General features: G+C 39.0%; 1 protein-coding gene across 7 annotated transcripts in view; it reads right to left on the bottom strand.

The window, feature by feature from the left end:
* The window catches only part of LRRC4C (leucine rich repeat containing 4C), a 752,614-nt gene that overhangs the window by 19,416 nt on the left and 717,585 nt on the right, over positions 1–15,613 (bottom strand). For 2 of the 7 annotated variants that reach the window (XM_073216428.1, XM_073216429.1), the window contains exon 6: positions 4,052–4,118. The exons of the other annotated variants lie outside the window; for them this stretch is intronic. The gene's annotated coding sequence lies outside the window, so the exon portion shown is untranslated. The remainder of the gene's footprint in view (positions 1–4,051; positions 4,119–15,613) is intronic. 7 annotated transcript variants of the gene reach the window in all.

Here is a 15,613-nt window from a genome sequence, read left to right on the forward strand (position 1 = left end):
CACTCTCCTTAACCCTAAAAGCTTCCAAGATGATCCAGTAGGGCATGGAAAAAAACACTAACACTTCCATTTATAATTCAGTTTCATCTAGGAAATGAGAGAGATTAAGTTTTGCTAACTTGGCAATGGTACCACCTGTCACAACACATGTATAGAATCCTGGTCACAAGAGGGAGTCCCACAGTGCAGAGGGGTTGTCTGCAGCGCCATTACTTGTCATATGCTTTTAACACATTAAGAAGGGCTGCTACTCTGTGTGTCTGGCCAAATGGCTTCAGAGATTAGTTTACTAAATTTTAACTAAACTAATACAAAATGGAGAAAGGGACTTCAAGGGATCCTTTCAAAAATAGCACTAGAATCAATATTCTACTGATATGGCAAACATAAGCATAGAACAAATGAAAATGGTAGAGCTAAGATTGTATCTCCTAGTATGAGAATTTGAAGCCATACAATGATTATATACTAAAGAATTACTCATTCTGATGTATCTGTATACATGTTTGCATGTACATGTGTGTGTACGTGAGGGTTGGGTGGGTAACAATCATTCCCTCCAATAATCATGTCCCACCGTACTCTTGTCCTAGCTGAATACTCTTTTGAATTCAGTGGTACTTACTAAGATCTCTGACAGATAGCTAGCTTCTTTTGAGTTTTCTCCCCACCCAACCCTTTTCTTCTAACTAGCAACCCTAAAGCATTTTGCTTTGCAAAATCAATGCTTCTTCTGTCCCTAGGATTGAGGATATTATTTCTGCATGTCCCTTCGGATGCTACAACAATGACCTGAAAATAGGTGTGCAAGAGACAGCCTTTGCAACTACCTTATGCTTATTTCCTTTCTTCTTTACCTACTAAGAGTTTCTTCATCTCACCACTCATTAGAAAGATGACGTTAAATCTGCTGAGTTCAAGCTTAAAATCTGTGAACCCAGGTACATATTCACAATGGAATAATATTCAGCCATAAGAAAGAAACAAATCCTACCATTTGCAACAACATGGATGGAGCTAGAGGGTATTATGGTGAGTGAAATATGTCAGGCAGAGAAAGACAAATACCAAATGATTTCCCTCATTCGTGGAATATAACAACGAAGCAAAACTGAAGGAAAAAAATAGCAGCAGACTCACAGACTCCAAGAAGGGACTAGTGGTTACCAAAGGTGAGGGGTGGGGGAAGGTGGGTGGAGAGAGAGAGAGAAGGGGATTGTGGGATATCGTGATTGGTGCACATGATGTGTGTGGGGTCACGGGGAAGACAGTGTAACTTAGAGAAGACAAACACTGACTCTGTGGCATCTTACTACACTGGTGGACAGTGACTGCAATGGGATATTGTGGGGGACTTGATTATAAGGGTGAATGTAATAACCACATTTTTTTTCTTGTGAAACATTCATAAGAGTGTATATCAATGATACCTTAGTAAAAAAAAAAAAACAAAAAAACAAACGAAAAAACACCTGTGAACCCAGGACACAAATTAATAATAACTGACTGTAGAGATCTTGTCAATAACAACTCTGAATCTTAGTTTTCTTATCTTTTACAATGCGCATTACAATCTGTCTTTCCTTTCTCATTGATATCAGGATAACTTGAGATAGTTTATGAATTGTGAGATAACTTTAAACTATAACCTCTAGATGGGCTTTGAAGGTTGATCATTTTTCCTTTGATACTAAAAACAAAACAAATCAGAAAGGTAGTGGGTGGGGGAGAGAGCCAGAGAGAGGAAAACCCCCACAGCTTTCTGCAGACTCTCTTGAGAACTTTACATACACAATTTTATTTAATCTTCATAACAATTTCATAAAGTAGATGTCTGGATGTCTGTTAGTTTGTCACTTACCTAGAATTACACAATTAGTAACTGATTTCAGGTCTAAATCCACCCCTTTTAACCACTGCACTGTGTGGATACACTTTCTAATAGTTATGTACTTTGGGATAAGTGATTTACTCTTTTAGTAACCCATTTTCCCTATTTCTAAAGGGATGGAGAAAAACATCACTATGATAGTATACCGGCAGCATTATCATATCTAATCTTAATAAAGAGTCATTTCTTACAAGTGCTTATACTCATTTTGTCTCTGAAAAACCAAGACTGCATTTAAACACTATAACCAAGGCTTCACAGCCAGCCTATTGTGGGGCCTGAACTTGAGCCACAAGATTGTGGTCCCTTTCCCTGGTAGCACTTCACCTGCCAGTGAATTTTGTGGGATTAATTAAGGCAACCTACATGGAAGTTCCTAGAAAAATACTGGCACACTGCAGGTACACAATATATAGTACATTTTTCCTTTTCTAAGTAAACTCCTTTCTCTTGTAATATGATCAGCACAATGATCTTATGCTCCATTGAGAAGAGTGACAATTAGGACAAAGGAGAAATATCAGTGTGGGTTGACTAACTCAAGAAAAAGCAATAGCTGGGGTATGAATGTGGACTGTGACATGCAGCCTACAAACTTCCAACTTTCAGCCAATGGTTCCTTCTTACCAGCATGTGCTACTTTGCAAACTTCACTCTCAATTCCTTTGTTTTTGAAGAAAAACATATCCAGCTAATAATACAATTACACTTAAGTATCAGAGCTCATTTTAGTATTATTGCATTTGTTAAATCTAACTGAGTCCAAATTACTTCCTCATTGCTAGTAAGAGAAAGGGGAGGAGGAAAAGGAGGGGGAGAAAGGACTGCCAGGGTTAAAGGAAGAGACATATATGCAGAATAACAGGCAGACAGCAATGCTGCATACAGCCTCAAGCCCAATGAATGTCAGTTAAACTTGCTGCCCATGGTTTCTATGGAAACCCCTTAAGTTAGGAGTGGAACACAGACATTTTTTGGATTGCAATTCACAAGCTGTTTATTTAATTATGATGAAACATGAGACTGTTAGGGACAATACTATTATCATACTGATACCATTTAAAATTCAGCCAATAGATATGGCAAAACAGAAAGTTGTTTGTTAGTTTTTGAAAATCTTTAGTTTCATGTGAATTGCATGCAAATAAAATGCATCTTGTTTTTATAGGATTTCACACATTATTTCCCACAGGAGAACCCCAAATTAGCCAAATGACATTCGTTAAAAGGGAGTTTTTCGAGGCCTCATGCCAATTATCCACTCCCCTCCCATGCGCCATGAACAAAACCAAGGTCACAGCATATTTTCAATTAAACCCAGGATAGCACCAAAGTGTAACACAGCTGGAGAAGCAGGCATGTTATTACCCCATTGATCATTTGTGAGCAATGAATAGGTCTCTGGTGTTTCTCTGTTTTATAGATATTTGAATATAAAAATAAAGAAAATAGCTTCAGATTAGCTTGCGCTATCCAAAGTAAACAACCACTTTTGGGACATTACTCCAGTGGCTTGAAGAAGAATGATTGGAGGCCGTCACTTTTCTGTCTCTGATGGTTGGAAAAGGTTTGCTTAGCCTTTCATTTGGCCACAGGTAACCATCTGGTCAATGAACCATTCATACCCTTGTGCCTTCACTAAACAAACATGCAGTTTCTACCTACTATGTGTCAGGCACTGTGCTAGGGACAGAGAAGGCAAGAAGATTAAACCCCAGTCCCTACCTTAATTATGGACTTTTTAGAAGGGAATACATTAATTTTGTTGATAAATATTTATGGAGGGAAGACTATGGCTCATGGGTACTAGACTAAATAGATAAATAAATCTGGAAGGCAGAACCATGCCTTCCAAGAGATTGCAATTTAATGGAAACAAAAAGACACATCATCATAAGTCAGAGCAAAGCATCAGTGCCCCTGCGTGCTGCCTCACCATCTTCTCTCTTTTTGGTAGAAATGCCATCCAGGATGCTGTGATACAGTAGAAGGCCAATGTGTTTGTGTGTATGGCATGACTGGCTAGGAGAGGATGGAGTGAGGAGGGGGCTTCAGGAATATTTCCATAGGAAAACCACATTTCCAGCTCTGTCTGTGAGCCACCATTGCCCTTATAAAATCTTTAGCTCGTGAAATATGACCAAAGGAGGCGGCACTCACAAGAAAAGTGAATTCCAAGGAGAGTCATCTCTGGTGTCAAGCTGGTAACATGAAGGCTCTCTCTAGACTGGCAAAGAGAAACATACAAGAAATTTGCAAATGTGACTCAGTGAATATGTCTTTCCTGCTATATTACAGCCCATTGTTTTTGAAAGTCAGTAGTGGTTGGCAGGAGCTCAGCTTCCCACAAGTTGCTCATGCTGGCAAAGCCAGTCTTTGGTGTTATTGGATTTCACAGTGTATAAGGAGCCACTTCGCATTAGCTACTGTTACAGCATTCAGCAAATTGTGGGCAAGAGTTAGTATGAATCATCACCCACCCAGCTCTCCATTGTGGTTGCTATGCTGTAAACAGGCAATGTGTTTGCAAATCTAAAATAAAAGCAACCATTAGAACAGTTCAGCACATTTCTTGATCTGCTACCACAACCATCACCGCAGAAAACATTGGTGACAGTATTTATGGAATTGCCACTGTGCTGTAACATTCTCCTGGGCAGAAAGCCAAGGCAGCTATTCTATTTTAACCACTGGCCGTTTTGAACAATGCATTGCTTAATGCCAATAAAAAATATATATATATCTCCACTAGGTTCTGACTTAACAGATGCAGGAACTTAAGCTGTCACATTATCTATCTGATCCAGTGTCCTGGTCAAAACTCATCTCTTAAAATCAAATGAGATAATGTATTTTGAAGATGAAGAGAAAACATAAACAGAATATTCTCAGTTATTAAAGTCAAATGGGATGTTAAGTGTTTGATGTAGGCATCTGCTGCCAGTTCCAACTGTTTTCTTTTCCTCCACATCCAAAAACAAGAGAGATGCTAACACCTACTCCTCCTACCTACCTTCATCCTACCCCTCCACCACTCCCGTGGCAGTGGCAGACTAAAAATTAGAATCTGAGAGTGAGGGCCATCTAGTACTTGGAACAAAGAAACACAAAGAGACAGATATGGAATTTGGCAAAGCATAATAAAGCCAAATAAACAATCTTTAATTCCATCAAATACAGATCTCTACGACCCAAGCCTAACCATACAGTTGGTGCAAACTGTATAGAAAGGAAACCCTGAGCAAGTGCAGATGGAAAAAGCCCATGCAATTAGTAATCAAGATTAAGAGACTGACATACATAATGAAATCACCAAGAATTCTATCAAGAGTAGGGCTGACGAGAACAACAGGGAGGCAGGTGTTAAAATCTTCAAGGAATGAGGAGGAGTTAAGTGTGGGTCTGTGGTTGACTCCTTCAAGGAGGTGCCAGCAGGTGGTCGAGTTTGATGGTGTAAGCTTCAAAGCTGGGTGTTTTACTGTAAGCTAGTTTTGTTTGGAACACATAATGTAAGTAAATGTGCTTCTCAAACTTCAGAGCAATATACCACTAGCAATTGTTATTATTATTATTATTATTATTATTATTATTATTATTATTATTATTCTATAAGTAAAATTGAGTATGAGTAAAATTTATTTCAGAGATGATCTGTGGATTTTCCATCATGGATTTAAAAAATGTATAATTCAGTCTTATAAAAAGTTTTTCCACATCTTCAAGGTTTCAAGAATCATTAACCACCCTTCAGTATGAGGTATGAAATATGATTATAAGTTAACATGCCTGGAGTTTATAATAATTTGACTGGGTAACACTTAGAGGGTAACACTAGTGAGGCATTGGGTAACAATTAGTGTGTGTCGAGAGGGAAAATAAAAGGTTGGAGGTGAAAATTCAAACTGCTAAATCAAGTAGCCAGTTCTCAATTCTCATTTCAGGCAAAAATTAGCAAGTTTGGCAGTGGCCATTCTGCTCTTCCTGAATCACTCTCTGCATTTGGCTCCCAGGAAAGCATTTCTCGATTCTCCTTCTACCTCACTGGCCCCTTGCTCCACCTCCCACTAGTTCTGCCTTATCACTTGGGCCACTAGATCTTGGAGGGCACCAGGGCTCAGTTAGTGGACCTGCTCTTCATCCAAACGCACTCTCTTGGTGATCCCATAGCGGCTTTAAACACAATCTCCAAACTGAAAACGGCCAAACGTATATCTTCATGGAAACCCAGATTTGTCAATATAACTGTTAATTCAACACCTTCATTTGGAGGCTTCATGAATAAACTTGCCCAAAATAAAATATTTGATTCCAACTCAACTTTCCATCCTAACAAAGATATTTCTAATACCAACTCTCTTCATTCATTTAACAAAGAATTTTAAGCTTCTCCCATGGGCCAAGCACTGCTCCAGGGATCATCCTCCTAGTAGTTCAGGCCAAAGTCCCCTTGAAACTTAATTGTTTAGTCTCATCCCCACTTGTACATGCCACACCTTATCACCTTTGCATCCTACTGCTTAGATATTGAAAATCCTGTACATCAAGAGCCTCACTTCCCACCTCCACTATTACATTCTAGTCATTCTCTCTCTCTGGATAATTGGATTATTCTGACATCTGGTGTCTGCTTCTATCCTTGCCCGTACCTCTTCAATCTTTCCTCTACACACTGAAGGGATCCTATTAAAATGAAAGTCAGATCACATTCATTCTTCTGCTCAGTGTTCAAGAGCTTCTCATGTCATTCAGAGTTATATTATTAAGGTGCTTTCAGTGGCCTATGGGGCCATTTATATTTTTGTTTTGCATCCTTTCTCTCTCTGATCTCACTCTACCACCACTATTGCTCTTATTCACTCTACTCTGGTCACATGGTTGCTTGCTGTTCCTCCAACATACCAAGTATACCACTTTCTCAGAAACCCTGTATTTGATGTTCCTTCTGCCTGTCATGTTCTTTACCCAGACTGTCCTGTAGTTATGCATGCACATGACCACCTTTCATCCACATACCTCTATGCTTTGCTTTTCCCTTCCTCCAAATCACCTGCTCAGAGAGACCTTCCTTGGCTATGCTGCTTAATATAGACTGCCTCTGTCACCTGTTGCTCTCTATTCCCTTACTCTGCTTTATTTTTCTTCATGGCACTTCTCATAGCTAGAGATAATGCATATTTACTTTACATATGTATGTATGTATATATGTACTGATTTTCTTTCTTCTCCAACAATACGATGTCTCTAAATATGGAGTTTGTAATGATTTGCTTATTGACGAGTGCCATAAGTAGTCCAACTTTATAGATGAGGAAAAATATCCAGAGAAGTGAAATGCCTTTCCACAGGTTTTCCAGAGAAAATGGGGATTGGCAAGCAGGAGGGGCAGTGCAAAAATGGAGATGAGAGCATGTGACAGGGTATAGAAATTAAGTTGATGAGTTCTGTGATTAGATGTAGTAACTTTGTTACGTGGGCAATTTCTATAATTATTTTAGACTTCAATTTCCTCATCTGTAAAGTGAGGGTGATAATAATAGAGTCAATCTCAGAAAGTTGTTCTAAACATGAGATGAGGTAATGCCCATAAGGCATAAGCCTGGCATATCCTAAGCTCTCAGATAATAGGAATGATTGTTGATATTTAGGGAGTGGTTAAACAATTCACCCAATTTTATAAAATAATTACCTGGTGCTGAATGGGTTATTCATTCCCAAACGCCTGATCATGCCTGGACATGGAAAAATATAAATCAAGGTGATAAACTACCTTGACCTTTTATATATCACCATAAAAACAGGACTGGGAACAATACAAATGGTGATGAAAATGTTACCTTTTGTTTATGTTATCCATCACAGATTTAAAAATCTCATTTTTATTACTGTACCTGACCTTCACAATTATGGGAAATAGGCAGAAGAGATTACAATTTTTCCATTTTACACATACGAAAGTTAAAATATAGGAAGTTAAATAATGGGATCAAGTTTAAAAAACAAAACTAAACTAATAAATGATAACTGTTAATATGAGGAGTTAAATCTTTGAAAGCCTAGGCAATTGTTCTTCCCAATATATCACCTTTTAACATGAACATATTAAGAGATGGAAAGAGGTACTTATGCTATGAATCCTTCCAAGGTTTTCCAAATTTGTAGGAACTTGCTTTCCCTGGATTCCTTTAACACATTGCACTATTACTTCTATGTGGAAAGAATGAAAAGAACATTTAATAAGCAATTACCAACTACTGTGTTAGTCATCCACATTGTACTTGCCTACTTAGGTGCCTTTCTGAATCGTTAGACTTGATAAGTTATTGGAACAGGCACTATATTCTATTTTAGGTACATGCACACCCTAGTTACTGCCATGTAGCATGTTTGAAAAAAATGAATTAAATAGATGTTTGGCTATACAGAAAGAACCAGCTGAAAGTAACCCCGGAATTAGAATCACACAATCAATTAATATGATTAGAGCAAGGCTTATAAAATTGCCAGCACAACCTCTTGCTCAAACAGAACTAAAGTGAAAACTGTTAATATCAACAGTTTTATATGGTTCCACTAAGAGTTTCCATAGAGGGACAAAGTTTTTGTAGATGTCCAGTCTGCCAATCAAATTTCTAAAATTTCTGGAAATCATTTTCAGTGTACTTCCAGTTATATAAGCTTTCAAGTACCAGCCAATGGAAAAGGAAACAATATTTTTATTTGAATGGAAAGTCTAATTTCAAACACTCAATTTGTGGAAGGGTAACTAAATATAAAACCAGAATAAGTACACTCAGTATGAGTTATAAAGGGGTGTTGTCTATTGATTACTGACATACTGACAGCAGGGTCCACAAGCATGTAGCAGAGAAGTCACCCACTCGCTTGCTCTCCCACAGCCCTAAAATCTAATGGTACAGTCATTTGTACATCATAGAAAGCTAACATGTCCATGCTGTTTTTCTCTTACTATGGCTGCTCAAATATTATTATTTATCAATAGTTATATTCTGAATTCTCTTTTGTCATCGGACTTGCCCATGGAGAGACTTAACCACTTGCTTGTCATTTTTTCCATAGTATTCTCTTTGTTACTGCTTATCACCCTGTGAGAACCAAGACCATATCTTATCAATTAGTGCATTGCCACTGCAGAACACTGCGCTGGGAATATGCAGGGAACAAATATTTTTAAATTAAAAGGAAGTGAGTATTTGATGTAGAGAGATTATGCCACTGAAATATCTCTTGAGCTGCTAGTGTACCCTAGTTTAACTTTGGTGATCAAGATGTGCGGGAGTTGGAGATGGTGCACACAAACTGTCCTTGATTTTTAAACAACAGCACCAGGGTGACTTCCTGCTTTACCTGATCTAAATCTCTGGTCTGAAAGGACACATGATAGCTGCAGTATGTGAAAATGTGGCATTTATCTTCATGAGTGCAGTGATGAAGAGTGCATCAGGACTGGCATAGTTATGAGTACCTTATCCCATCCCTTCTCACAAGTGAAGATAAAAGATGCAAAATATTAGCCACCATGCATTATATATATTTATGCCACATTTACAATCACAGATGCAAACATACAGTAGGCCTTTTCCTTAACCTGATTGTTTTAATTTTCAAAATATGCAACTAACAATAACAACAGAGAACCTGTGGGACAGTCGGAGGGGCTGAAAAATGCTGAGATAACTTCTATGAGACAAGCTCGACCCCGTGAGGGAATACCTCCACAGACCCTATCTCTGGGAACTCTGAAATGGCTTGCAAGCCTCAAAATAGGATTTCCACATATATCTGGGTGCTGTCATTAAGCTAACGTTATGAGAATGTCACAAAGACCCCTCAAGGACACTGCATTACAGCACTCTCTAACCAGTGGGAAATTCGCTAAGTTGGTGGTTCTAAGAGTGACTTCCACGACCTCCTGATTATCTAACAGACAATCCTCCTGGTTTGCTTCATTTCCACATAGTAGTCATTATGCTCAAATTGTATGCATTCTTTAATTTCTGAGTTGGACTAAGATGTCCTCATTAATCTTCTCAGATTGCTGGTAAGGTGGACTGGGTACAAAAGGCTGCAGAGGCACATCAGGGGTGTCCGCCATGCCCAGCCCTCACAGCTACGTAGTGTGGGTACTTGGTGTCAGCCTGCCATTGGATGTGACCTCTTCTGTGTTACATGCTGTGGGACAGTTGTGACCATATAGGAGCATTTTAAGTCACTGCATTCAAATGTAGACCTAATTTGAAGCTGGCCTTGTCAGGAATGATCTAATCCCCTTGATCTAGTTCACTAGGAAATGATATTTGGATAATCAGAAACCCATCTTCTCTTTGCCAAAGTAGTTAGGGTTGTAGTCTTTACTTTATATTGCCCATACCTAACTTTCTTTCTTTATTATTAGTCTTTTCTCCAGGTAATGGTGGGCAGTGGACATCTACCTATAGGAACAAATCCTGGTCATCTCCTCTGGGCCCACCTCTCACATTCAGCCTCGTGATAACATGCATCAGATTTAGCTCTCATCTGATGTTCCAATAGTTTATATTCTATACTCTATACCCTGAGAAATAGAACCAATTTACTTTAGGGTCAAGATCATCCCTCCATATTTATTTGTGATCTTTTATCGGATTCCTGTCCTCTTCCATGAGACTGCCTTTGTTACTATATCATATCTGGTATCAGTCATCAGGCCCTGAATGACTAAGGACCTGGCTTATTCCTTCAATTTCTAGATATCTAACATCACCACCTTAATCGTCTCTGGCATGAACAACCTTTCTGGTGTGCATCTCATTCAACATTAATTAAATGCTTACTAAATACTGGGGACTGTTCTAGACATCAGGATTCTGCAGTGAGTCATACTGTAAACAACTCTCACTTCATGGAGATGATCTTTTAGGGGCTAGACAGATAAACAAGCCAGAAAAGATCAGGTAGGGATAAGTATTGAAATAAAAATAGAAGAATGTGAGATAGAGAATGACTGACTGAGGGAGAATATTACATGGATTTGGTCTAGGAAGACCCCTCTGAAAAAAAAGACATTTAACTTCAAGAATGACAAGAAAGAACTCAGGCATAAAAAGACTTGGAAAAAAAAACATTTCAGGCAGAGAGAACACCTAACATAAAGGCTCCAGGTTTGAGGGGGTGCTATAGTCTAAATATTTGTGTCTCCTCAAAAGTCATACATTAAGTCCTAATGTATTAGGAAGTGGGGCCTTTGGGAGGTGCTTAGCAATCATTAGGATGGAACCCTCATGAATGAGATTGGTACCCTTATGAACGAGGCTCCAGAAAGCTCCCTGGGCCCTTTCTGTATATGAGGATCCAGTGAGGGGTCGGTTAACTGCAAGAGAGTTCTCACCCAACCATGCTACCTCCCTGATCTCGGACTCCAAGCTCCAGTGCTACGAGAAAGAAATTTATTTTGATTATAAGCTACCCAGTTTGTGGTGTTTTGTTATAGCAGGTCAGACCGACTAAAACAAGAAGCACGTGATATTTAAAGAGAATAATATGGGGAAAAATAAGCTATTCTAGTATGAGTAAGGTGAGCAAGCAGAAGAGTAGGATGGAGAGTGTAGCAGCATCCTTTGGTTCCCATAATAATCATCACAAACTTGATGGCTTAAAACAACAGAAATTTCTACTCTCACAGGCCAGGAGTCTGAAATCCAGATGCCTCTTTAGGCGTGAATTCTTCTGTGCCTCTTCCAGGCCTGCGGCTCCAGGTCTTCCTTGGTTTGGGGCGACAGCACCTGTGCCTCAGTCTTTGCATGGCCTTCTCTTCTCCATGTGTCTCTCCTATGCGTGTCTTCCATAAGGACAAGTGTCATCGAATTTAGGGTCCACGTGTATAATCCAGGATGATCCCATTTCTCAGACCTTCAACTTAATTACTTACACAAAGATCATTTTTCCAAATAAGGTCAAATCCACTTGTTCTGGGGTTTTAGGGAGACACATTCAACAACCATTACAGAGAGGTCTGGTAGGGCAGGCAAAGGAATTTCTTTGTATTATATATGCAAAAGCATGCTCTTGCAGAGCTTCATATTGAAAAATAACAGTCTATTAGGCTCTTAGACTATCACTCCTGCTATGTGTGAGAACTGATCGAAGGGATCAATAGTAGATCAGCAGGGCATGTGACTGATGGCTTAATATCAAGGGGCAGCAGTGGGAATAGAGAGAATTGGAAATTGAAGGAACTATTCTGAACCAGGAATATTTGCTTAGGGATTACACATGGGGATGAATGAGGGTAAGAGAAACCAAAAAAAAAAAGCCATCTGCCATCTACCAATACTGCTGTCCATATACCACCTGCCCCTGAACTCCCCACTTCCATGCTCACATGCCTTCAAGAGTATGTATGTCAAGGGATCACCCCCATTTCCCTAGCTATTCTTAGACCTTTGAAAATATTGTCCTGTTCATCTGGCCCTTATCCTAGTTCCAGTGGCTGGCTGTACCTTGTCGAACTTTACAATAGTTTGCCTTGCTCAGTGACCAATATTGTTTTAAAACAAGGCTGTTTCAGTTCTTTCCCATTGCAATGCTGCTCCCTGGGATATCTAAATAGAAACTACAGTTTATACCCTGAAAATGGTACATCATTCAGTTCATACCCTTGTGATGTCAGAGATTTCAGGTCTAGGTACCTGAGAACTTTCTGGGAACAGGTCTGACAAAGTTTCAGAGCCTGATTATATGATTACCATCTCAGAGGCCTGCAGATTCTGTACTTAAACCTCTATAGAACTACAGTTTCTAAGTGGTCTCTCTATTTCAGGGACTTCTGAATACACAAAGAGATGGGCTTCACCAAAATAATAACAGTTCTCCTAGTTGTGCCATTTGAAAAATGATGATTTCAAGTCAAGTGTAATTGATCTCCTTCATTAGGTTGAAGTTCTGATACAGAACTGAGACTTTGAGTGTTCTGAATAGTTCATTGAAGGTGGAGATAGAGATGGCAGTGTGTGAAGCAAAGTCCCTTGATGGAGGCCAGGTTTTCATATTGAGTAAGATATTTTATGAGAATGTGGCTGGCAGCCTAATACATATACTAATGGATTCGAGGTGGGGAACCAAACACCAAAGCCTTGTCATTATTCCCTGACATCAGGCTGTTCACCTTTAAGCAGTTATCAGAAGACATTCCAGAGTGTATGGTGTGTATAGTTTTTCTTTGGGCAAGGGCCTGTCAAGCTTATTTTTAAAGCAGCTCAGTTTTTCAGAGTGATTTCAATATCAAAAGTTATATTTATCTGCAACTAAATTTCTAATTTACCAATTATGTTGTGTAATTTGTTCTTTTGTTTGTTAAATGCAAAGTAAATTTTAGATTTAGTATTCTAACACCACAAGCATTTGAAAACAGCCTTATTAGAGCAAATTTAAAACATATCAAGAAAATACATGTTCTGGCATGTGAAAGTTGGCAAGGGTGAAGAGAGGAACTGCTGCTCTCTGGCTCTGGATTGGAATATTTGTGCACCCACAAGATCTTTAATAGGATCGAAAGTGGCAATTCTGTAGAAATATAGGCCACCAATTTCACATCCAAGTGGAAAACTATGGTGGATGTTTATCCTGGCATTTGATTCTTATTCATATATTGAGTTTGTTTAAATGACGGCTGTGCTCTTCATGATGAAGTCTGTATCAAATCAAGTGTGGTTTAGAATAGAAAGAGTATAAGAAGCAAAAACTTCCTAGTTGATGAATATTCATCTCTTTGCTCAATCATTTACTCATTAACTAATTATTTTGTTATCTTGATGTTACCTAAACTTTATTGAGCATGAAATGATTGTGAATTGGGCAGAAGGCCGAGTTAAGGGGTGGATCTCAATTATGCTACACTCCAGGAGAGTAAAGTTCATATTTCTCCATATAGGGAAAATCCCCTTGCACATGGAAATTTGGCCACTGATTTTTTTTCACACTCGAGAGTCTAAGATCCTCCTCCCATTGCTATTGCTTGGAGAATCCTGATCAGGACAGAAGTCTCAGATGTCAGCAAGAATTTTCAAATTGGAGTTAGAGAAGCCATTCCCAGGTTAATGAGCACAGAACAGCAGGCATTTTGAAGAGTTTATTTGGAGAAAGGAAACGTCTGCAGAAATCAAGTGATTAAGATGTGATACTCAGAGCGAACTCAAAGCGATCTCATTAGCACAGACTAAGAATAGTCTACAAATGTAATAAGAGCCCTGATACAAGGTCACAAATATCCCAGTGCAGGCCAGCTGTGTGGGACCCACTGAGGAGGAAGATGGAGGACCTGAGTGGATCAGATAGGGAAATCTTCCCTCAAAGCAATGAGAGTTTTTCCCAAGTCCTAAGGGAGGAAGAACCAGAAATGTATATGAAACTTTCCTCTGAGTATTATTCATAGTTCTCCAGATGTGTTTATACATATTAACATGTATATATTGTTGTTCCACAATGTAGATTCAATCATTCTCAATTAATTTGAATAACTCCTGTACAAATGTCACTTTCTAAATAGATTTTCCTTCATAGACTTCTCTAAAAGGACCCTCTACTCAGGTAACACAGCGACTCATCTCCTTCCTCTGAAATTATATTATGTTATTTTTTTCCTCATTTTAAAACTATATGCCTGCCTTCAGAAGAATATAAGCTTCACAAGTAGAGGGACACTTTATAGCTTGTTGATTATCTTATTTCCTGATCCTAGAATAATATTTGACATATGATAAATCACTCAAATAATTACTGAATGAAAAAATGAAGAACAGTTTTTGTCTTCTTCATAAAATTACTACCTAAACTGTACCTCTATGTGTTATCCTATGAATGAGAGAATATTGAAATGGAAGTTTTGGCCAAAGAAACAAGACACAGTAGGTGATACATCTGAAAGAGGGTGCATACACATGGACAATGGGGGCAGTCCTAAGTGGTTCCACAACTCATAACCTCTTACACAGACACAGGCATCAGTGGACCAGAGACAGCTCATGAAGAGGATTCCTTTAGAGAGAGTTATATTATGAGTCTCACCCCTAAGGAAACTTACATCCTAACCCTCAGCTTAGTAGGGAGGGACTGTAAGATTATTAGAGGAGGGTTCTTGGGTGAGTTGTCAGTGGGCTAAGAGTTAGCATCATCAGCTCCAAGGAGAGGACTGCAGAAGGATTCCTGTCTCTCCTCTCAAGACAAAAGACAGGGTGTGATGGTAGAAGGGAGTAGACATAGGATGAAGGTGTCTAAATCCAATCTGAAAAATTTCCAAGGCAAGAGACCAAATGTTAATCATACATATGAAGGAGCTAATGAGAGAGACTTCAAGATATTTCTGATTCTATGCAAGAGGGTGGCCTGCAGAAGTAAACAGCATATAAGAGGGAATCTAAAAGTATTTCTGGATGCTTAGGAACTAGTAAAGGATGAAGTGGTGTGTCAGGGAAGAGGGCATCCCTCTCAGCCAGGCAAATTTCAGGGGAGTGAAAGAGAAGGGGTGAGACATCAAAGACACATACCAACGAAGGCCACTGTGAGAAAGCCTATTCCAAACATCTAACAAACCTCAAGATAGCGATGTAAACTCAAGAGAGTAGCAGGCAAGTAAAAGCTATTCTGGCACCTCTTACCTATTTTCTCTGACCATGATCCAACTGAGTGAGAACTAATAATAAGCAGGTAGGAGATGAAGAGCAATAGAAG

Source organism: Manis javanica, chromosome 11, assembly GCF_040802235.1.
Source record: "Manis javanica isolate MJ-LG chromosome 11, MJ_LKY, whole genome shotgun sequence".
NCBI classification, from domain to species: Eukaryota; Metazoa; Chordata; class Mammalia; order Pholidota; family Manidae; genus Manis; species Manis javanica.